The 23,983-nt window shown below is 38.9% G+C and overlaps 1 long non-coding RNA gene across 2 annotated transcripts; it reads right to left on the reverse strand.

The window, feature by feature from the left end:
- Positions 1-1,180: 1,180 nt before the first annotated feature.
- On the reverse strand, positions 1,181-22,319 carry LOC140856432 (uncharacterized). Of its 2 annotated transcripts, none has more exons than XR_012139628.1 (3): positions 22,113-22,319; positions 3,254-3,386; positions 1,181-1,899 (listed from the first exon to the last, which is right to left on the reverse strand). It is a non-coding gene; the product is annotated as an uncharacterized lncRNA (long non-coding RNA). The 2 variants fall into 2 exon arrangements; XR_012139629.1 differs by lacking the exon at positions 22,113-22,319 and adding an exon at positions 3,716-5,801 and having other exon boundaries at positions 3,254-3,682.
- Between the last annotated feature and the right edge of the window lie 1,664 nt (positions 22,320-23,983).

Genomic DNA, 23,983 nt, shown 5'->3' on the forward strand with positions numbered 1-23,983 from the left:
GCATAAGGCAAGGAGTTTCATAATTGTGTAATTTGGATACTTGCATCCATCCAGCTCCAAAATTTTATAGATCAATCATTTTAATATTGTTTGACAGCTACATTCTTCCAATAATAGATTTGATTTGTCATAGCATATTACAGATGAACTTGATTGATGAATTGGATACTTGCTCAATTTTGGAAAATGTTATTTTTCTAATAAACGATCTTACCATCTAGCCTTGTGTGTTATTTTACGTTTCCTCCCGGGATATTGTTTAGTCCCTTGCACACAATTAGACTTATCTTTGAACATAGTTTAATTATTCTTGAGCACAATTAACCTGTATATACTTATGCATATAGATGAAACATAAAATGGACATGAAAAACAAGGACCAGGAATAAACTTTTGGTCAGTAGGAATTAATCAAAAACAGGCAATCAATCCAAAGAGCTGATCTCAATTTCTTTATTCTTAAGTTTTTAAATTAATTGAAAGTTTATGACTTAGGATGGCAAAATTATAGTGAATGACCCTGAAAATAATATTTTGTCTTTTTCTTAGATTCTAAAAATTGTATATATGCATATGTAAATAATTTAAAGGTGTTAATTGGTCTAGTTGATGGATACAAGAGACCTATGTTCTATCTAACCCTTACTTTGACTTTCAACCACGTTCCCATCCTATCCTAGTTCTCTAATGATACTTGGTATAGTCTTGTAGAGTTGCACATTATTTGGATTGGAAGATAAGAGTCCACATCAATGATCATAGTTAGATATAATCAACTATTTTCAAACTATTTATACACAAAAAATCATGTAATTGAAGCTTCATAGCCCATGCATCAAGTGATTAGATAATATATATTGTTTCACATTATTTAAACAATCTAATATTTGACCACTTGAAGCATAGGTTTGAGATCTCCAAATCACATAGTTTTTAGTGTGTAAATGTTTTAGAGACAGTAAATTATATTCAAAGTTCATTTCATCTATGAAACTCTCATTGTTCACTTCATAACCCTGTAAGAATTACGCTACATGTAACTCAAACCTAAACCCCATATATATAATGCCATTTTATAAACGTAAGTATCAATTCCTAGAAGGGCTTAATCTTTCTCCACTAATCCATCTTATCATGCATGGGTATCAACCAAGATCTCCTTTACCATGGCTTCTAATTTTCTTTTCCAGTCAATGCTTTTTTCCCCTCTTTATCAGCAAAGAGAAATACAACTTAAAATTCATGTGGCAACTATGCACACTGATTTAATTTTTAGTGGAATAGTTGACACAAAATTATATATGATTTTGGACACTCACAGATTCTCTGGGGTATCCAATAGGCATTTATTTATCCATACTAGATATTAACAAAGGAAATTGCTTCCATGGGCATGGATGATGCGAACTTACACCAACGGCTAGTTCTGATGAAAGAGCATCGAGATTGAGCTTCCCTTGGAGTCATTCTCTGCACGTCGGCAGTAATAAACTGCCAGCATGTGTGGATGCTCAAATCCACCCAATGAAAAGGTGCCAAGTGTGCCACCAACATCTTTAAATTGGGTTTATTTATCCTTCCAAGGATCACCTCCAGGCCAGCCCCAGGTGGCTCGTTATTGGGCTCTGAGGTCTTCAGCTGGTCAAGTGCTGGGTCAAAACCCCCATGTTAGGGGCAGGAGCAATGAAAACTTCTGCCGGCAGACTGGTTGTTTCCATCCAGCACATGATGCATCATAACCCGCAAATCGAGGTCCCCCCATCCCCAGTGAACCGATGGGCCCCACATGGGATGCAATTGAGCTGGGTTGGAGGTGTAATGTAAACTCCAACCCAGTACTAACTGTTGAATATCATGGCCTTATACTGTGCCCACTGCTTTGATTGCCACTGCTTCCTCCTGCATAAAATACGACCCAAACCCTGGATAAGAAGGCAGCTCTTTAAAGTAAAAGAATTACATACCGAAAAAGTAGGGAATGATCAAGTGTTTAACCATATGATGGCAACATGGCCTAACGTAGGCAATCAAACTTCCTCCATGATGGGGAGCGGCAACTTCAGAGACTCAAAATATGTTTTTTTGGTACAAAAAAATATGTTACTTAAAGGGTTTGGTTAAATGCATTCTTGGGCTAGATGTCATACAATGAGAGCATCAATGAAAACTAGGATAGTTAACCATATGGGAGTTATGGTCTAATATAAGCAACAAGAATTTATTCATAACTGGAGATGGCAGATTGAGAAGATGGAAATTTTTTTTTCTTTTTCTGTATGACTTATTTTACCACTTACATGAGCTAGAAAATAGTAATAAACTGGCGTGAACTCCTGGACTGATAGAATACCAAGCTCTGAATATAAATATTGATGTTTGATTTCTGATAAGACGCTTATATGGAAAAAATAAGAATGGTTCCAAAACATTGCTTTCGGTTCCAGTTTCTAACAGGGATAAATGAGATTTAGTTTCAACCATTATAATTCAACTTTGGAAGTTTTAGCCACATAAATAAATTTGAAATTAAATCAGAAAAAAGAAGATATATCATGTATTGGTTAAGAGTATATTATATCATATACTATTTGTATTTTCACAGTACTCTGAAAACATCTGAAAATGGTTAAGGATAATAAGCAAAATGACAAAACATGGAACTCTTAATGCAAACCACAAAAACAAATGAGACACCATCTTGAAGCCGCATTATTTGTACGATCCCAAGCACAAAATATTATGAATTTAAGACAAAATAACAAAATTTTCTTCCCTAAAAAATTACAGCAATAGGAATATCATAATTATGTCAATTCAACTTCATGCATTGACAGGATCTTGTTAAGTTAGCCTAAATTTAAATAACTAATACAGATAATGCTTGAAAAAAGGATTGTGCAGCTTAAGCTTAGATTTTTAAAAAAGACAGTGCCTTCAAATAATTCAAAGCTCATAAAGTTCATGATTTGTTTGCAAAGATGTTTCCTACAGGCAACCACAGCCACCAAACAATATCATTAAAACAAAATATAATAAAGCCGTGACATAAAAATGAGGATTTTATTCTTATATATCTTGGTGTCAGCCAAAGCTACTTAGTTTCAGCCATAACAAGCAAAACTGCACTGATCTAGTCTTTTCAGTTCAGATATGCTAAAAGTATAACTGAACTACAAAATAAAGCATTGGCATATCATCTTGACCGAAAACAATTTGTTTACAACAAAATGTTTCAATTTTGACTGAATCTTACATTCTTGCTTGTAAGTGTAGCCATGTAACCAGGGACAAGACAACGCCTTTGGTGTATCATATGGTATTGACCATGAACCATGATAAGACTTTGAATGGCTCAACTTCAATCACAACAATTTGTATCAGAGATGCTGCAAAATCACTGATGAGAAACCAGAGAGATCTTCTCACACTATAAGAGTGAAGGCAACTTTCTGAACAATGCCTTAATTTTTTTGAAAGAAAATGAAAAAAGACAGAGAAATATGTGATCGAAAGGAAAAGCCTCATTTTTTTTTTTGATAAAAAAGAATGAACAAAAGAAAAAGAAACTATGTGAACAAGAGGCTAATCTAAAGCATTTATTCCCCTTTCTCTAAGCTTTCATGGGTATTTAATTCTTCCCTTAATAGATGGATCACCTCAAAATTATGATTTGCATAGACACCTAAGTGCTAGGGATGCCAACGAGTATAGATACCTGAGTATTTTACCCATCCCAAACCGAATGGGGAAGTTTTAACCAAAATCAAATGGTGATGGTTTTGGTGATGGGTTTTAAAATTAAAAACCATTCGGTTTCAATTTTGGTTATGGTTTTGATTATTCTCTAGTCCAAAACCAAATCCAAAATTGAAATGGAAACCGAACCCGAACCGAACATTCCTGATATTTGACATCCTTAATACCCTTTATATTTAATAAATTATATTATGAAAATTATAGATAATATCTTTAATTTGGTTATTTGTATATGAAAATTTTGAAATGAATAAAGAAAGTCAAATGGGTTCTGTTTTGAGTTTTGGTTTTGATTTTACAGTTCTTTTAGTGGTGGTTACGGTTTTTTATTACAAAAACTGTTTGGTTTCACTTTCAGTTCCCAGGGGTGGTGATGGATTTCGATTTCGGTTTTTTCAGTGACCACACTGAATTCGCCTTGTTGACATCCCTATTAGGTGCTATCTAGGCCATCAAGGGTCTCAATTGCCTCCATATACTTGACAAACCTAGGTTCAGCCTATTTGCATCTATATCTAAATCTGCTATGAATCCCCAGAAATCAATATTAAATCACAATGTATATGAAATAGGCTCCAGAATCCGTACATGCATCTGGACACCAAAGCCTACATAAATTATCCATGAGACTAGAAATCCAAAAGGATGCCCAAAGGTACACCATCCACAAGCCTTCTTTACCATTTGCAGCCTTCCTTTCAAGCAAAGCATGTGATTGCATGTTTTGGATATTAATACATTTAGCTACCTGCTCACAAGATGATTATACACTCATGTTGCAGCAACACACCACTTCTTTTGTTTTTTTTTCCTATCTCAAGTTGTAAAGAGACTTTGTATTTTGTTTACAAAATAAAACTATTTTAATCGAACCCTTTTACATTAAACTACAAATACCTCGCATGTTCCTCGCATATCTAGATGATCCTCTCCTAGCCTATTGCTCAGCAATGTTGAGTTGCTACCAGACTGAGGAGCCTCTAAGTACCATCTTCGGCCACCACCAAGCAAAATGTCATCCCATATTGTCCATTGTCATTGATACCCTTTTGACATGTCTGACCTCTCTATGTCATTGTCAATTTGTCTGCTCATTCCTTTTCCATCCTTCGCTTCACGAGCTTTCGCACGTGACCACTGTCATGTTGTAATGTTGCTATCATTCCAGTAGCTAACATTTGCCACCACCAAGCACTGTGTCCCTGTTTAGCTAGAGGATCTAATACATGATGTCTTAGGCCCTGGGATTCCAAATTGAACCAGAGCTTTTATTGCGATCCGATAATAATACTGGTAAATCTTAATTAATTTCAGCCAAGTCTACTTTAAAATGATTATGCCTCTCTAAAGGTATCGAGAAATGAGTATTGAGTTGATGCCAAATTCAAGTGTAAAGAAGAAAAATTCCCCAAGTATATGGAGCAGAGGTAGGTATAAAGCTAGTTGATGTGTCACTTCGTGATTAAAAAAAATAAAAGAGAGAAAACAAAAAATTAGTGGATATAGAGTAGCAAACATGAGAAAGAAAATTACTGCATGCTTGTGAAAAAAAAATGCAAATGGATAAGAAAACTCTAAGAACATGGGAGCTGGCTACAGGATGATAAAAAGAAAAAATAAGCCAAAAAGAGAGTTGAGTAATGGTGGCAACATATATAAAAAGCAAAAAAATTAGAAATTAATACGAAAAGTTTAAGAGTCACTAGGACTATCTGGGCGAAAGCATTCTTCAGAAGATATTGCATTGCAGAAATTGGTTTGGAGAACGAAATACACTGATTCAAAGAATCTCGAAAAAACCTTTTTAAGCAACAGTTGCAAACTAAGAGTACAAGAAAAATAAGAACATAGGATAGTAAATTGTAAAGAAAAAAATGGTTCAGGGACCAAACCCAGTGGTAAAAATAAAGCATCAAACAAGTATTGTTAAAAATGTTGCAATTAAAGAGTCCTCAAAATTCTCAAGGCCATGCATGATGGGTAACAAAAAAGCATAAAATAATATTACCATGCCACACCAATCACCACCCTCCCCTCCCCCCCTCCCCCCACAAAAAAAAAAACAAAGAAAATTTCTGAGTCATAGTAAGCTGACACTCCAAGTAAACTTGCTATCAATGAACATAATGTTGAAATTCAAGACTAGCTAATATGATAACCGTTTAATTCAAGATATGATATCTAATTAAAATGGTGGTGGCAGATACCAGAATATACTAGTAGTCCTCTGTTCTTATCTTTGAAACAAACAATTGAGAACTAGGGCTTATCCCAGTTGTCACACCCTCTGCAACCAAAGGTTCTGGCTTCAATTCTTGGATGGTGCATCCCTAGAAATTTGAACCCAGATAATTGTAGTGTGGTGGATCTCCCACCCTTTCTCTAAGAAAATCTTAGAAAGCAACAATTTAAATTAAAGATCCAATATGTAGGTAAATTAGCAAAGAATAAGCACTGAATCCAACAACAATAAGTTCATTAATCAAGTAAGTGAGCAACAACCAACAAGAAACCTATCACAAAGTATCACCGGGCATCGGATCAATGCAAACCAATATGGTAAACTGTTGAAATTTCCAATTACAAACCAGAATTAAAACTAAAGATCTGTAACAGTAGATCAGATGAGATTAATAATGTGCAGTAATAGTATACCTTTGAAGGTGGCTTGTCAAGGTTCTCTTTCTTGGCCTTGACAAGTTGACCCTCCTCCTAGCATCTTCATGATATACACAAGCGGTTTAGGTCTCAATGACAATCACTTGGCTCACTTGCTTTCCCCCTTGAAAATAAAATGATGTGATACATCGAGAGATTCGGATTTGTCACACACTACTTGTTTGAATAGATAATGTTAGGAGTAATTGGAATGGGCCGATAATGTACGAAGATTCAAGCCCATTATGATCCATCGGATCTATATCAGCACCTCTCAAGCGACCTAATTGTTGTGGTTTGTCCGATTTCTGATCGACAAATGTCTGTCCCGACCTTTGGTCAGAGGCTATTTTGTCCGACTCTCGTCGGAATGTTCTTGATCCGACTTCTGATCTAAAAGAACTAGTCGGATCGCATACCTTAAGCAGTACAATCGCATGATTGATTATGATTCATCCGACCCTTATCGGCATGTGCTTGGTCCGACCCCTGGTAGTCAGTTTTTAGTCCGACCCCTGGTCGGTCAGTCTTTAGTTCGATCCTTAGTCGGATAGCTCTTTATCCAATCCTAGACGGAAAAGATTTGGTTCGACCCTTGGTTGGAGAATCAGCTGGTCGATCTCCAGTCGCATCCGATCCCTACACGACTTGCATATCAGAACAATCTCTGGTCAGCATAACAACTGTGAGTCGGTTAGTCTTCCGGATCAAGCCATCTAACCGAGCTTTGGTGAAAAACTATCAGTCCCAACTCTTAGTTGGTACGCTACACTCTCTGATCTCTCTTTGAAAGCAGATTGATCAGGCTCAGATTCAAAAGGCAAGCGCCAACTGGCTATAGCTGTGAATACTATCTCGGTGTAACGTTAATCCTGAGAATCTTTCAGGTGTAACCGTCAGATCCTGAGAATCACAACCAAATAACTATACCAGATTCGGCCAGCCTGTCTACCAAAAATGGTTACACAGCCGTCTCCTCTATAAATACTCAAACTTCGAGATACAGATAAGTAATCCATCTTGAGAGCTAAAACTCTGCTCTCTGTTTGCGCGTTCTGACTTGGGCGTCAGAAGGTCCTCATCGGAGCACAATCCTCCGGTCTGGACTTTTTTGTAGGTTGCTTCAGCGCTGCGCTTTCTAATTTTCTGACGTCAACCAGGAATAAGCCGCAACAGATAGAGGAAGGCCGAATCTCAGGTCCTATAGAAAGAAGCAGACAAGTCAGAAACTCTCAAAGATGGCTTCACGCAGGACTTCCTTCCGGCGAACCAACACCTCCACCTCTTGGCAGGTGCAGAATGAAATAAATCACTCTGCTCTCCACCTCCAGCGACGGCAGAAGTTCCTCCTGATCATGTTAACAGCTTTCGAGCAGTCATGCTCCTTAGAAAGCCTTCGATGCTATCCTATGCCGAGCCTTCCCCTCCACTTTGAAAGGGACAGTTCGACATTGGTATTCCGGCAGCTAAGCCAAGCCTTTGCTGTCCATTTCATTACCAGTGACGACAACAGAAACACTCAGACTACCTCCAGACCATCAAATAGGAGGGTGAGTCCATTCGATCTTACTAGCTTGGTTCAACAGAGCTATGTTGGAAGTCCGTGACCTAGATCACTCGATCGCAATGTCCGCCCTGAAGGGTGAATTGTTGATGGGCGACTTCAAAAAGTCGCTGTTAAAGACCTTTCCTCGAGATTTTTTGGAAATGCCAGATCGGAAGAAAATATGCCCAATTAGAAGATTTCTAACGGAAAAACCGTCCGAATAACCCCAACTGTAGGGAATCAAGAGTAGGACGGAGCTCGCTTGTCCAAACGAAATGGTAAAATCACCGTCGTTCAAGATCCCACCGAGGAGAAGGAATATTTGTCGAGGAGGAATTGCTCACCTTCGAGGCGATTTGATGATCTCACTCCTTTGAATACTTCTAGGAGAGAGATTTTGACGGAGGTGCGAACCAAGCTGCCACCGCCTTCAAAGATGTGGACAAACCCGAGGTGCCGTGATCCCGACAAGTTTGCCTCTATCATCATGACTATGGTCATGATACCGAAGATTGTTACCAGCTCAAAAGAAAATTGAGCGTTTGATCCGAGAGGAGAGGCTGGATCGGTTCATCCGATGACAAGGTCCTCCATGCTGATATCCTTCAAGAGTCGGACAGCAGCAATGGAGACGTCCCGTGCTTCAGCAGCGACAGGCCAGCCCCCTCAGCCTAACCTCAACTAGCACAACCACGGACGGAGGGGCAGAGGTAGTAGAAGATCGACCCATGCGGGGTGAAATTCACATGATAACTGGGGGGTCGTCTGAGTCGGTGGAGCCGCATACGGTGAAAAGACTTAGGCTCGAGGAGCCGATAATCTTCACCGAATAAGATGCTGAAGGTGTACAAAATCCGCACAATGATGCGATGGTTATTACTGCTAATATTGCTGACTATAATGTACACCGTATTTTTATCGATAATAAAGTTTTGTTAACATTTTGTACTTTACTACTTTCACTGTAATGGGATTTGTTCCCAAACAGTTGAATAAATTCAGTATTCTGATCCAAGTTTCTCCAGAAGTTCGATAATTTGGAGGGGACTATCAGACTGCCCCTTATCTTGAGAACCAAACCCACACAGGTGACCATCCACATTGATTTTCTTGTGCTTAAGCTACCGTCAACCTACAATGCAATACTTGGCCGACCAAGTCTAGGGCGTGAAGGCAGTGGTGTCGAGCTACCACTTAATGATGAAGTTTCCGACGGAAGCTGGAGTGGGGCAAGTCTAAGGCAATCAAGCCACGCTCGACAGTATTTCGCTGCTAAGCTACAGGCAGAGGAATAGCCGCGGCGTCCCAACTTGAACTCCCAATAGGTTTGGAGCTCGAGATGATCTGACTGGGGAGCATGCTTGACTGTTTAGGATCTAGTGGAGGTCTCTTGAGGAAAGAAAATCTCCATCAAACTATAAAAATCGAGTCATCCATAGATCAGGTAACCAAAACTCGACTAACTGCTCTTTTGCAGAAAAATGCAAATCTATTGCTTGGACGGTGGCAGATATGTCTGGCATAGACCCGGAGGTGATGACTCATCACTTGGAGTGGATCCGACCTTCTGCTCTATAAAGCAGAAGAAGAGAAACTTTGCCCTAGAGCATCAAAAAGCAATTGCTGAGGAGGTAGACAAGCTAGTCAAGGCTGGCTTCATCTGAAAAGTAATGTATCATGACTGGTTCACTGATGTGGTGCTAGTCAAGAAGACGAATGGAAAATAATGCATGTTCATCGACTTCACAGATCTGAATAAAGCCTGCCCCAAAGACAGCTATCCTTTCCTCGAATAGATCAATTGGTGGATGCCACTTCTGGGCACGAGCTCCTCACCTTCATGGATGCCTTCTCCGATTACAATAAATCCGGATGGCACCTGGAACGAGAAGAAAACAGTCTTTATTACTGACTCTGGCTCTACTGTTATAGAGTGATGCCTTTGGGCTAAAGAATGCCGGGACAGCATACCATGATAGTGAATAAAGTATTCAAAGATCAAATTGGTTGCAAAATGGAGGTTTATATGGAGATATGTTGGTAAAAAGCCGAGACACCCCAGATCATATAACCGACCTCCAAAAAATATTCAGCACCCTACGCCGATTTCAGATGAGTTGAATCCCACAAAATGTACCTTCGGAGTTAGCTCTGAAAAGTTCCTCGGATTTATGATCTTCTGACGAGGAATTTAGGTGAATCCGAAGAAGATTAAGGTGATTCTGGAGATGTTCCCACAAAAAATATAAAGAAAGTTTAGTGCCTCACTGGAAGGATCGCCTCACTCAATCGTTTCGTCTCCAAATCGATTGAGAGATGTTTGCCTTTTTTCCAAACCCTCGAGCAGTCGAGAGACTTCCAATGGATGATTAAGTGTCAGAAAGCATTTGAGGAGTTGAAGCAGACCTAGCTCGGCACCTTTGTTCAAAGTCCCAACCCGAAGAAGAATTGTTACTCGACCTTGCGCATCTCTGACAGCAATTAGTTCGGTTCTTATTCGAGAAAGACGAATCCAAAAATCAGTGTATTACTCAAGGTCCTTCAGGATGCTGAGACCAGATACACAAAATTGAAAAAATTAATATTTGTCTGGTCTCATGGCAAAGAAGCTCCGGCCCTATTTTCAAGCTCATCAATAGTGCTACTCACAGATCAGCCATCAAGGCAGTCCTCCACCGTCCGGACACATGGGACAGGTTGCAAAATGGGCCTTACAACTCTCTGAGTTCGACATTAAGTTCCGCCCAAGGCCTTCGATTAAAGCTTAGGTCTTGACGGACTTCATCCTTGAGTACACCATCCCTGACGAGGGCTCAGAGGCTGTGGAGGATAGCTCGATGGCACTAGAGGAACAAATAAATATGAACCCTGATCCTGAAGACCAATGAATTCTTCATGTGGATGGATCTTTCAATTCAATTGGATCAGGAGCTGGGATCTTCTTAATCAGGTCAAGGATGATGTGACGGAGTACGCTCTGAGGTTTGAATTTTTAGCCACCAACAATGAAGCGAGCATGAGGCTTTAATTGTCAGGCTCAGATTGGCAAAGGATATGAGAGCCAAACACTTGAAGGTCTTCAGGGACTCTCAACTGGTAACGAGGCAAGTAAAGGGCAAATATGAAGCTCGGAAGGAAAACATGAAGAGGTACCTCGAAAAGGTTAAAGAACGAACCACATCTTTTCTAAGTTTGATATCCAACAGGTACCTTGCACATAAAATACATGGACGGATGTGCTATCAAAGCAAGCAACCTCTCTACCACCCGAATTCCAAAAAAGAACTTACATCGAGATATTAAAAAACTCAAGCCTGAAAGAACCTCTTGCTATTCAGCAGATTGAAGAAAGCTTTGTGGATTGACCCCCCTATTGAAGTATCTCAGGTCGGGCGAATTACCATCTGACAGCCATAAAGCTCAAAAAATCCGTAAGCAAATTGCCCGCTATGTGCTTCATAACGACAAGCTGTATAAGTGATCCTTCTCTCTTCTGCTTTTGAGGTGTTTGCGATCGTCCGAAGCAGACTATATACTAAGAGAGGTCCACGAGGGATTTGTGGAAATCATTTGGGGTAAAGACTCTTTCTTACAAAATCCTTTGGTAAGGCTATTATTGGCCTTCGATGTAAAAGGATGCCTCCATTTTGTCAGAAGGTGTGATCGCTGTCAGAGAATTTTCAATGTTCAGCATCAACCAGCGTGCCCCTTACTCCTATCGCTGCTTCATGCCTTTCGCTCAATAGGGAATGGATATTTTGGACCCTTTTCCTCAGGCCTCAGGTCAATGCAAATTCTTTTGGTGGCCATTGATTACTTCATAAAATAGATAGAGGCAGAGCCCCTAACACGTATAACAGAGGCTAAGGTTAAAGACTTCATCTAAAAATCCATTATTTGCCGCTATGGTCTCCGAGAGTGCAAATAATTGACAATGCAAGCAGTTCAGCGTTCTCGACTCCAAGAATTTATGAAGACTTTGAAATTGAACAACACTTCACTTCAGTCGGACACCCTCAAGCAAATAGGGAGGCTGAAGTAATGAATAGGACTCTCTTGCAAGGCCTGAAGGGTAGACTTAATCGGACTGGGGGTCTTGGGTGGACGAGTTTATCATGTGTTGTGGGCATACGAACAACTTAGAGAATTTCGATCGGAGAAACTCCATTCAATCTTGCATTCAGAACCGAAGCAGTTGTACCGATTGAGATCGAACTTCCTTCAGAGTTGAGGAATACAACGAGGACACCAACTCTGAATGATTGCGAACCAACCTAGATCTGGTTGAGGAGTAGAGAATGAGCTGCCATGCGAATGACATCCTACCGATAAAGGTGGCCAAATACTATAATTTTCGAGTTAAGTCTAAGAAATTTCGAATTGGTGATCTGGTGCTGCGGTGCACCAAAGTCTCATAGCCTACGGAGCGAGGAAAGCTATCGTCTAATTGGGAAGGTCCTTATTAGGTGGATAAAATGGTATGCCGTAAAACTTATAAACTGAGACAGCTTGATGGAACTCCACTCCAAAGATCTTGAAATTCAGCTAACCTCCGCATGTATTACCAGTGATATTGTAATTTTGCTGAAGTATATGCATGAATAACATTCCAATTTGTCAACGTCGTATTTCCACATATAAGTGAGAATAATACCAATGAGGGGCTTATATTTAAACTCGGTCTTTGATCGATCTCGAGATGCTAAAAGTCTTTGATCGACTTATACTTAAACTTGGCCTTTGATCGGCTTCGAGATGTTAAAAGCTTTTGATCGGCTTATACTTAAACTCGGTCTTTGATCGGTCTCGAGATGTTAAAAGCTTTGATCGGCTTATACTTAAACTTGATCTTTGATCGGCTTCAAGATGTTAAAAGTCTTTGATCGGCTTATACTTAAACTTGACCTTTGATTGACCTCAAGATGTTAAAAGTTTTGATTGGCTTGTACTTAAACTCGGCCTTTGATCGGCCTCGAGATGTTAAAAGCCTTTGATCGGCTTATATTTAAACCCGATCTTTGATTGGCTTAGAAATTCTAAAAGCCTGAGATCGGCTATAACTATCCCTATTCTAGTGTCGAAACAAAAAGAAGGTACCAGTGCATAATCTGAGAACTTGCATCATATAGCTACTCCCTTAGCCTGATTCTTAAATCGGGAGTAAGAGCGTAGCATTACGAAGATTGAAATTTTATTAAGGTAAAGCTTTTACATTTTACGGTGACCATGTGAGTCAGCATGATTCAAAAAATGATAACATAAAATATATATAATACATACATATATATATATATATATATATATATATATAATATATATAATATATATATATATATATATATGAACATATGGTTGGAAAGGTTGTTACTTTATTCCAATAAGAAGTGTTTATAAGAGTCTAGTCAGTTCTTTGTCTGATATTACAGGATGAAGAAAAGACAAAACGAAGAAAACGAAAGTTGACTACTCGGTGGTGGGGCATCGTTGGCTGGTTGCACTTTGTCGACCCAGAGATTATCCTGTCATTAAGATCTTCGACGGCCGCGCTCTGCAGAGGATCACAAATTCAAAAATATGTAAGTATTCCTCGCTTCTCGCATAGCTGCATCAAAGCGTCTTCCATGTCCATCTCGGGATTGGGCAGCTCGGATAGATCAAGTTGTGGATACAAAATTTGAATTGCATTCCGATAAAAGCTGTAGCTGGAATGACGCCTGACAGCAAAGATCATATAGATCATTGACTGAAAACTATCCATTAGCTGCTCATGAGATCGAAAATAAGCTCTTTCCCTCCCGTCGAAGATCGACCTTCTGGCTCCCGCTCTCCCGACCGAGATCTTTCATCATGGAAAATCGAAAGAGACTCTTTTGGACCGACGTCGGTGATGGGAGCAATCACTTGGATACCTCACTATTGTATGTCCTTACGAGCGGCGATGATTTTCTTGCTATTCAATGTCTTTTGCAACTTTAAAATTTTCTCTTTGACGTTGCGAAGTTCGTCTGGAAATTGCAATGTCCGCTCGGACCTCATCCATCCAAATTTTCTGCACTTAATCAGGGACTCTAAGGTGTAGATTTCTCCATGAACAGAGTCAAGCTGACGACAATATATGATCAACTTTGTTGCCACACCCTAGGACAGCTTTCTTGCTGCGTCGGATATCCTCTGCATCTCTTCGGCCAATTGTGCCTTCTCGACGCTGCATGCTACAGCTCCTCGTCGAACCTTCTGTTGAAGGCTACCAACTTCTTTCTCAACCTCATCAAGTTTCTTTTGAGCCTTTCGTAGTCTCTTTCTCCGATTGGCGATTTTTCTTTCGAAAAATTTGAATTTCTTCTCCAGGCTTTTAATGTGAGCTTTAATCTTGATCGCCATCACAGGAGAAAAAGACTGGCCAGTAAAGGAGCAGCAGCTATCGGGCTGACGTCACAAGCATTATTCACCAACTATGCAAACAATTAAAGATGGTAAATTCAAAAAAGCTCGTAATTTCATTTCATTAAACGAAAATTTTTTACTGAGACAAAAGAGGGAACAAAAAGTACAAGTATTTAATCCCCAATCTTCTCTTGGGGAGTTGTATCCGAAGGAGGCTTGGAAGGACCTACATCAGCAGTTGAAGAGGAGAGTAGCTCGACGACGTTCTCCTTTTCGGAGATGGGGAGTTTGGAGACAGTGTGAACTTGTCATCTTCATCTCCATCTTCATAATCCAAAAAAGCGAGATCAAGTTCCGGATGCTCCTCTATCAACTTTCGACAGTCAACCCAGCCTTCTTTGTGAGCTTGATGAAAAATCTTTTCGCTGAAGGTCACATGACTTTTGTGATATTCTTCAATGCCTTAAATGCCTCCATTGCTCAAGTGATCTCCTTAGCAAAGCAGGTGATGTCTTGAATTCCTCGATGGAAGAGCGCACGGCATCTTGAATGCGCTCCTTAGTTCTTCTCTCCACTTTTTCTCCCTTCCAGGGTGAGGGTGAGATCGGACTCTACCTACCGAGGGCCCCCTAGAGATTCTTGGCCTCAGCCTCTAGTTCTTTAATTTTCATCCGAGTTATCTGGGCATCCTTCTCGACTTTCTTCTCGACCTCTCGTGCCTGGCCTCCCTGACCGAGCGGTCCGACGGATTGACGAGAACATGGAGCAGCTGCATTTCAAATCGACTGTGTCAGAGAAAATATGATGATTAAAAAAAAAGAGGGGTGACAGGATAAATGCTATACCTGGTGGCCAATGGTCAAGGACAGTTTTTTCAGACTGAAAATGCTCATCTTGTCTATCTGCTCTAACTCCGCTGGAATAATGGAGTTTTCGATAGTTTTCCGAACTGCCTTCCAGTCTTGAAAAAATAAGCCTTCCGAAATATCGTCGGAAGGGCCTCGTCATCCGTCATCCTTCTTAGAAGACCTGCCCAAGCAGAAGTCTTGGAAGGCTGAGGTCACTTGATGACTTCTTCTCGGGAGTCGGCAATTAGGATCGGAGTAGGTATAGGTGTCGTCAAAACTATTTCGACCTCGAAAGAAAGTGTTCGATCGGTGGAGACAGCTTTTGGCTAAGCTCGACAGATTTCCATTTTTTCTCTCTCGATCCCGACGTCCAAATCTTCCTCTTCTGTGGAAGAGAGGCTTTAATTTCGCGATATCTTTTGCCAAGAGTTCCATTTCTACAATTATTTAACAAGCATTGCATTAGAGAGCTATAAATATATATATATATATTAAAAAAAAGAAGAGAGAGAGCATGAACGACCCCACTCACTCCTAGGTTCGCTAGAGGAAAGTCCTGTCGAGAAGAGGGATTCATCGGATAAAAGCTTATCCAGATGAGGAGCATTACGATCTAAGAGATCCTTAAGTCTTTTTTTTTCTCGGCACTCAACTCTACGGGCTTTAGGGATGAAGCTTCGATCCGACCCTAGTCTGGAAGCCCCCAGTTGTCTATCGAAGCACAAGAGATAAAAAAAAGGCTCTTCCAATCATGAATAGATAAGGAAGCACCAGAAACTAGGAAAATGACACCCCTCTGGAGGAAACATATAGCCAATCGGCATATGGGTGTTTCTTTAATGTGAAGAGAGTTCGAAAGAGAGGAATCGAAAGTCGAACTCCTGTCCGAGAGCAGAGAACAGGAAATCCTATAATATATCTAAGGAATTCGGGGACACAAAACAGAAAGCAATCCTATAAAACCTATAAAGCTCAAAAATGAAGGAAAAGATGGGAAATCAAAGATCTGCTCAAAGATTTTCCTCGTACACCGCTAATCGGTCTGGAGGTGGGCTGTGGACTTGAGCATTGAAATCAAAAAGTTCAAGATGAAACTTGTTCAAAATATAGTATTAGGTTCGGAGCAACTCCAGATCACTTAAGGTCAACTCGGTTTGGATCTCTCCAGGTCCGACAAAAGGATTGGTTTTAGACCTAGGATTTTTCAGATCCTTCACTTTCTCTCACACGAGACTCTCACTCATAGAGTTTTCGGAACCCACCATGAAAACAAAAATCTAAGGGAAAATGAAAGGAAGAAAAAATCAAAAAGAAGGTAAAAGGGACTTACCTTCGAGTAAGAAATTAAAAGGAAGCAACCATCTTTCGAGAGCTCTTCACACGATGGAAAAAGAAGAAAAACTGTCTTGAGAGCTTTGAAGCAAAAAAATGACAAAGAGAGAAGATTTCATCAGAGTCAGTAGCATAAGAAAAAATAAAACAAAAGAAGCCACCCCTTTAAATAGAAGGACATACGTCTCTCGAAGATGTCAAATCCATATGAATCTCTAAAATGGACCACCATCAAGCTTTATTAGCTAAACAACTGGCTGACGGTCTCCACATTTAATACGTCCCAGCAGAGAAGAGCGATATCTGCGCAGATTTCGAAAATTTCATCATTAGTTTAACAACTTTTTCGTCTGAAAAACCGCACGCAGATATTTGGTTTAAAAACAGCCCTTCACATCCCCAGTCATTCTAAATGCCAAGATAAATACTCCATAGTCCGATCAGAGTTCGGACTAGAAAGTAGGGGGTATCTGTTAGGAGTAATTTGGAATGGACCGATGATGTATGAAGATTCAAGTCATTATGACCCATCGGTTCCATATCAGTGCCTCTCAAGCGGCCTAATTTTGTGGTTTGCCCGATCTCTGATCGGCAAATGTCTGTTCCGACCTTTGATCGAAGACTATTCTGTCCGACTTCTCATCGGAATGTTCTTGATCCGACTTCTGATCTAAAAGAGCTAGTTGGATCGCACACCTTAAGCAGTACAGTCGCATGATTGATTATGACTCGTCCGACCCTTAGTCGGATGTGCCTGGTCCGACCCCTGGTCGGTCAGCTTTGGTCCAACCTCTGATCGATCAGCCTTTAGTTCGATCCTTAGTCGGATCGCTCTTTACTCGAATCCTGGACGAAAAAAGTTTGGTTCGACCCTTGATTGGAGAATCAGTTGGTCGATCTGCAGTCACATCGATCCCTACACGGCTTGTATATCGGAACAATTTCTGGTCAGCATAACAACTGGAGTCGATTAGTCTTTTGGATCAATCCATCTAACTGAGCTTTAGTCGGAAACTATCAGTCTCAATTTTAGTCGGCATGCCACACTCTCTAATCTCTCCTCGAAAGCAGATTGATCAAGCTCAGATTCAAAAGACAGATGCCAACTGGCCATAGCTGTCAATACTATCTAGGTGTAATGTCTGATCTTGAAAATCTTTCAGTGTAATCGCCTGATCCTGAGAATTAATCAAATAACCGCACCAGATTCGTTCAGTCTGTCTACCAAAAATGGTTACACGGCTGTCTCCTCTATAAATACTCAAATCCCGAAGACTCAGTAGGTAATCCATCTCAAAGAGCTAAAATCTGCTTCTTTATTTGCGCGTTCTAACTTGAGCGTTGGAGGATCCTTGTCGGAGCACAATCCTCCGGTCGGACTTTTTTGCAGGTTGCTCTAGCGTTGGCTTCCTAGTTTTAACGTCAACTAGGAACAAGCCGCAACAAGTAACTATGGTCAGAACTCATGAGATGTTTTGAACTAAATCCTTTGTTTTATCTGATCCCAAGTTTTTCATGAATTTTGACTCAGTTAATTGCAAATCTAGAATCATACGCATACGAAAATAGAACAAGAAAGTTCAAATTTACAGATATGATAAGAAGGATCGATAGATCATTCTTTTTGTTCAATGGCCAACTTGCAGATGGAATTATACAGGATTCCACAAGACTGGGAATAGAACTAGTTATCTCTATTACCCCCAAATATCCCCAAAAATGACACCACCAGGTTTCAAGTTTCAGTCAGCAGCCTATAAACTGAGAGTAGCAAGTCCAAAGATGGTTGGGATTTGATTATTCTCAGTTTTTGGTGCTTTGGACAAACTTGAGATTATAAAAGAAAATGCTTAACCTTTTCTCTCCACCATTCTCCACTCTCCTCTCCACTTTTGATTCCCAACCGTCCCCTTCCCTGGCGCTCCTCAGTGATGCTCACCTCACATGGCCAAAGATGCTTTGTTGGGGCCCCACTTTCCTGGCTCTGCCTTTGTGCCCCTCTTGCTCGACCCAAGTTTCTGTTGGCAATGAGCTACGTGATATGGGGTAGCTCTCCCCCAAATAACCCTAAAGCCCCAAGTCCCGGTGAAGGTGAGATTCAATCCCAAGTTACTTGGTCCAACTATTAAGGACTTAATCAGCTTGATAAGCTCCCACCTTCTCTTTCCTCTTGATTTTTGTTTCTATAAAAAACTAAAAAATCATATTCTAAAAAGTCTTTTGCTTACATAAAATTATTTTTAAATCTGTAACAGTGCCCATGAATCTCAAATCAGTGGGAGATTTTTATGATACATGTCTTCTTGTCTCTGTGTAAAGATACATGCATACATACACATATAAAATGCCAGTCCATGTTTAGCATAAAATTATACATGCCAATATCTTGGTTCCCTATCTTCATTCACATTGAACGCAATGCCAAAACTGTGGTGCATTACTTTTTAATCATGCTAGCACAAACCAAAGACCGTTGTTCTACAAGTAGTAAACAACAGAGAATGTGATTTAAGTGATTGCTTGACATAATTTTCTTGATCAAGAATTCGAGTGCTGAATGGCTATTGGCTAAGAGAGTGTTTTTGCTAACTGATCACATCAAAGAGATAGAAAGCAATGTACAACAGTTCGGCATGGTATGCTCCACAACTTCACTAGTAGCAGGTGTTGGTCATCTTCTTGAATAAAGTCCAACTAGCCTACATTTAAGATCCTTGCCTGTTGTTTAGAGATCTGACATTCTTCAAGTCACTTTGTTTGAACTAACAGTCAAGTTGTTTCACAATGCACCAAGTCACTGATTATTTAAAATAAATCCTCTTAACAGCCTTTTTCTTCTTTTATGTTCCTGCTTTTGTTATCTTTCCTCTATCTTGCTTTTGCTGCAAAGTAAAAAACTTCTCTTTGTTGAGGTATCAGGCCTTGTCGCCTCATCCTTTTATAGATCGATTGATTGTAGTTGATCAATTAACCATGGAACTGCTATATTGAATGATTGTAACTAGTCAACTGTTGTAGATCTTGCATGCCATGTACACAAATTATTCTAGTAAACATGCTGATACATTTTTTGTTAACTTTTTTTTGGTGATTTGTATGTGAATATAGCAGTCAGAACAATGAGATAACAAACTTTGTATCAACATGTTTCCTAGAACAATGTGTAGATGATATGCAAGATTATAGTATCAACATGTCGTGATCATTATGCGGCAAGCCAAAATTGTAACTTTTGTTGCTGGATTTTTCTTCAAGTATCTCATATAATGATCATATTAATATAAATGTATTACATACTCAAAATTTATATTCCCATGAATAAAATGTACAGAAATGTTGAAAGACTGGCAAAAAGTGTTTTTGTATTATCTCATATCAAAGATGATTTAAAAATATAATTTCAAGCCAGGTTATTTATATGGAGTACAATCAATCAGCAAAGTACTATTTCTAAGGTAATATAGAAAGTTTATCGAACAAGACCTAGGCCTTTTGTTTTAGAACCAGATGAATAAAAAAATATTTGGAGGTTAAGTTTTGTAATGAAATTTACTCTGTAGTAACAATGCATTCTGACTGCATACTAAAGCATCATAAAAGAAAAAAGTATTACGAGACATGGCCTTGAATAAATGTTACATTTTACTGCTTAGCATATTACATCATACTACTAAGCATAAAAAAAAAATATAATATTGGCAGCAGTAAGAGTAGCAGATACAATATTATGAAAAAGTAGCAAACGAAGGGACACCCATGTCCAATTTAACTACAAATTTCATGAGAATAAGCATCACAAACTTCAAAGAGGTAGAGGATGTCAAAGCCCCCAAAGGAAATTCACATTTATGTACCAATCCTTAACATAATTTAGATTGTAATAAATAATGGGCATGCTAAACCAATAGCAACACTCAAGAATTAGATAATTTTTCCATAAAAAATAACTACCACACCCAAATCAATTCACCGAGCACCTGTTAACTTACTGACCAACATAAGAAAAGTTGGTATAGAAAACCAATACTTGACCATAACAATTTGTACATGAGGGGACTCTCTATTTCAAAAGCCAAGCAATTTTTTTGCAAAAACCAAAAGGTCCTCAAGTAAACCATCACAGGATGCAAAATTCAATCAGATGTTTAACGGGAAAAATTATTGTGATAAAAATTACTAAAAGATAGGAAAAGGACAAGGAAAACAAAAAAGAAGATAAGGGGAAAGAAAAGAAAACCCTCATAGAAATCATCATGGGATCCATCATTCTTGCAAAACCGAGAAATCCTAGAAAAAACCATCACAGGATCTAGAATTGTGTCCAACGTTCCATTCAAAAAATGATTATACAAAAAACTTCAGAAAATCAAATTGACTGAGCTCAGCATAATCATCACCGGCCTTGTTTCACCAAATTGACTGAGGCACCAATGGGGATATATCTAACACACAAAGAATTGACAAAACCAAATACCCTGGAATAATTCAAGAAATTGACCTAGGTGTCAATGAGAATGACCATTAGAAGCCACTCACACTTAATCTCAGCATACGACTGGCCAAATGTGTCTCAAAAGCAACCCATGGACCAAAAAACATGCATACCTAGTGATGGCTTCAAGAAAACAATCACAAGCTGGAATGCAACATAGTTGACTATCAACCATCTCAAAAGAACATTCCATCAAACAGACAACACCAATGCCTAGTCTCAAAACAAAAGAAGCGGTCATCATTTCATCAAAGTAGCCAAGCTTTGAGTGGAATGACCATTAGAACCCACACAACCTTGTGATATAGACGAACCATCCCTCAGAAACAAATCATCGAACATATGACATACACATGGAACAGCCAAACCCCGAAAACCATCATCAAACTCCATCCAACATACCAAGCCAACCAATGAGAACAACCAACGGATCACTCAACCTCTGCACAACATGAAAAGGAAAAAAGAAGCACCATCCTGCAACGCTATTATGGAGAAACCAGGTGAAACACCAAGGGAAAAATAACACTTACGAAGCAAACAGGAAGCGCAAAACTTGGGAAGCAGAAGAAAATAAAATAATAATCAACCTCCCTCATTCTCAAATCTACCAACACAAATACATTTATACCTCGCAAGAAATCCAACCAAAACACCATGGCAAAAACCGCACACTCCAAGCCTGGACTGAGACCCAGCCACTAAAACAACACCCAAATATTAGAAAGCCAGGCTAAGGAGGAAGAGCAAGTAGCTGGTAATGACAACACTACCATGTTGCATTACATCAAATACCCATTCACCAGATTGAATGTAGAGAGAATTTTGCAATAAAGCCAGAATCACAGTAGCACTTGAGAAAATCTTCTGACACACCTATTTCCCTTGCACAAATTATTTCAATTATTATCAGTAAATTTGTAAATGCACTAAAATTTCTCCTCCTAAATCTAAAATCTACACATCTGTCCAGATGTTCTAATTATTCCCAGAGAATAATCACTTGATTCATCTAAACACCATAAATTCAGATATCAAAGCAGAAATCGTTACGATTACTAAAACTGGAAGTCTGGAAGAAGATGTAAACACTAACTTGAATGTCCAAAGACTGTGTCGTAAGCCTTGTTTTATAATTGACACTCCATTAGTAAGCTGAACATGGTCATGGCCTTATTTGCTTGTCTTCTGGGTTGTTTAGGGAGTTACTGGCATTAATATGTCATCCCACGTCAAGCATGTGGCTGACTAGAAGTCTACCACTTGGGTATCTGCCAGATGAAGCTGAACCCAAACCTATATTTACATTAGAATTTCCATCAGAATTCACTTTTTCTTAATATATTATTGCTTATTATTGTTTAAAACTAAACCTGGCACTTAAACATTGGTACAGGTATGAGACAGGCACAAATTTGCAAGAGAAAAAAAAATCAGGATATAAAAATCCAATGCTTAGATATACACCCTGACCCAACAATCCTACTAGATTCTAAGCAATCAATGTTCACAAAACAACAAAGTTTGTAATTTAGTTTAATTAGGTTGAACCTAGCACTAATCAAGCATCAAACTCTAACAAGAAAAGGATTAATCAAGGTAAGATGAAGCCTCCATTGAAAGGGATGGGTCTTCATGATGATTCCATTATGCCCTGTCCTAGAAGAGTCCAATGAAGATGAAAATTGATTAAACTCAATATATAAATAGGGGCATGCTCTTATAATGACGAAGATGCTCAATCTTCTCTATGATTCCCTTTATTTGCTCTTCCCATTTATTCTCAAGTACTCAAGTGAGAAAATTATATGAGCTCTTGTAGTCCCTCCATTAACAAGAAATACCAGCAGTGATGAGGAGATTTAGAAACTTGTAACCAACTTGGTCCTCATTGGCTTATAACATAATATCGAGTCACTTCTGACAATTGACAAATAGGGCACATTACACAGCCAACCAATATAGATAGTCAATTATTAATTAATTTGCAATAAGGTTCCCAATATTATATCCTACAATGAAAATCAACTAATGACAACATCTTCACAATCAGTTTCATAAATTTTATTTCATAAGGTCTTAGCATTTTGAGTTATGTCTTCTTCAATAATTATCATAAATTTGAAACAAATTGTCATATTTTATCCATGCAAAAATCTTCCTCTCCTAAATTGTTTGATGGTATCAAGTCCAAAATAAAGATTCTTACTAATAGTGCACGATTTATGACTTCCAAATGATAAGAATTTCTTTGGTTTTCTTCTAAACAAGTTATATGTACTTCTTGAATATTTTATTTTTAAAAATTAACAACTAACAACAATATCTCCAATTGTTCATTTAAGAAATAATGCAATTTCTAGTGTAGATTGGCTTGGATACTTACCTGATCACAAAAATTTGGCATTTTGTCTGAAAGACTTGGTTGATGATAGAGATACATCGATCCACTCTATATACTCCACTCTTTATCCAAAGCCTAGATGCCAGCAATGATACAGTTAATAAAGATTGAGGAGGAGGAGGAGAGCAGAAATCGAAATGAGCCACCAGGGATACAAGACACTTTTAATCATGATCATGCCTACAGTGGTATGAATATTACATCATAATGTTCTTAATTATTGATAGATAATCGAGAGTCGAAAAGTGGTGGAGCTCATGAATACCATCTTCTTTATGGCCACTCAACCTAAGTCCATTATCAACTATGTGATTACTAACTTTGAAGATCCAAGCTACACACCACCTACATTTATATCAAACACTGAGGATCAAAAGCCTCTGATATCAAATAGAGTGGTAATGTTGATAATATTGGTGGTGCAAGGATATGGTAGCCTAGAGTATTTGGCAATGGACATATCAATAAGAGATGATCAAGAACTAAGTAAAACAAGACCAATTTCACCTTATCAAGCTACTACAAAACTAAAATGGCAATGTGAAAGAACTATAATCAATCAT

Source organism: Elaeis guineensis, chromosome 3, assembly GCF_000442705.2.
Source record: "Elaeis guineensis isolate ETL-2024a chromosome 3, EG11, whole genome shotgun sequence".
NCBI classification, from domain to species: Eukaryota; Viridiplantae; Streptophyta; class Magnoliopsida; order Arecales; family Arecaceae; genus Elaeis; species Elaeis guineensis.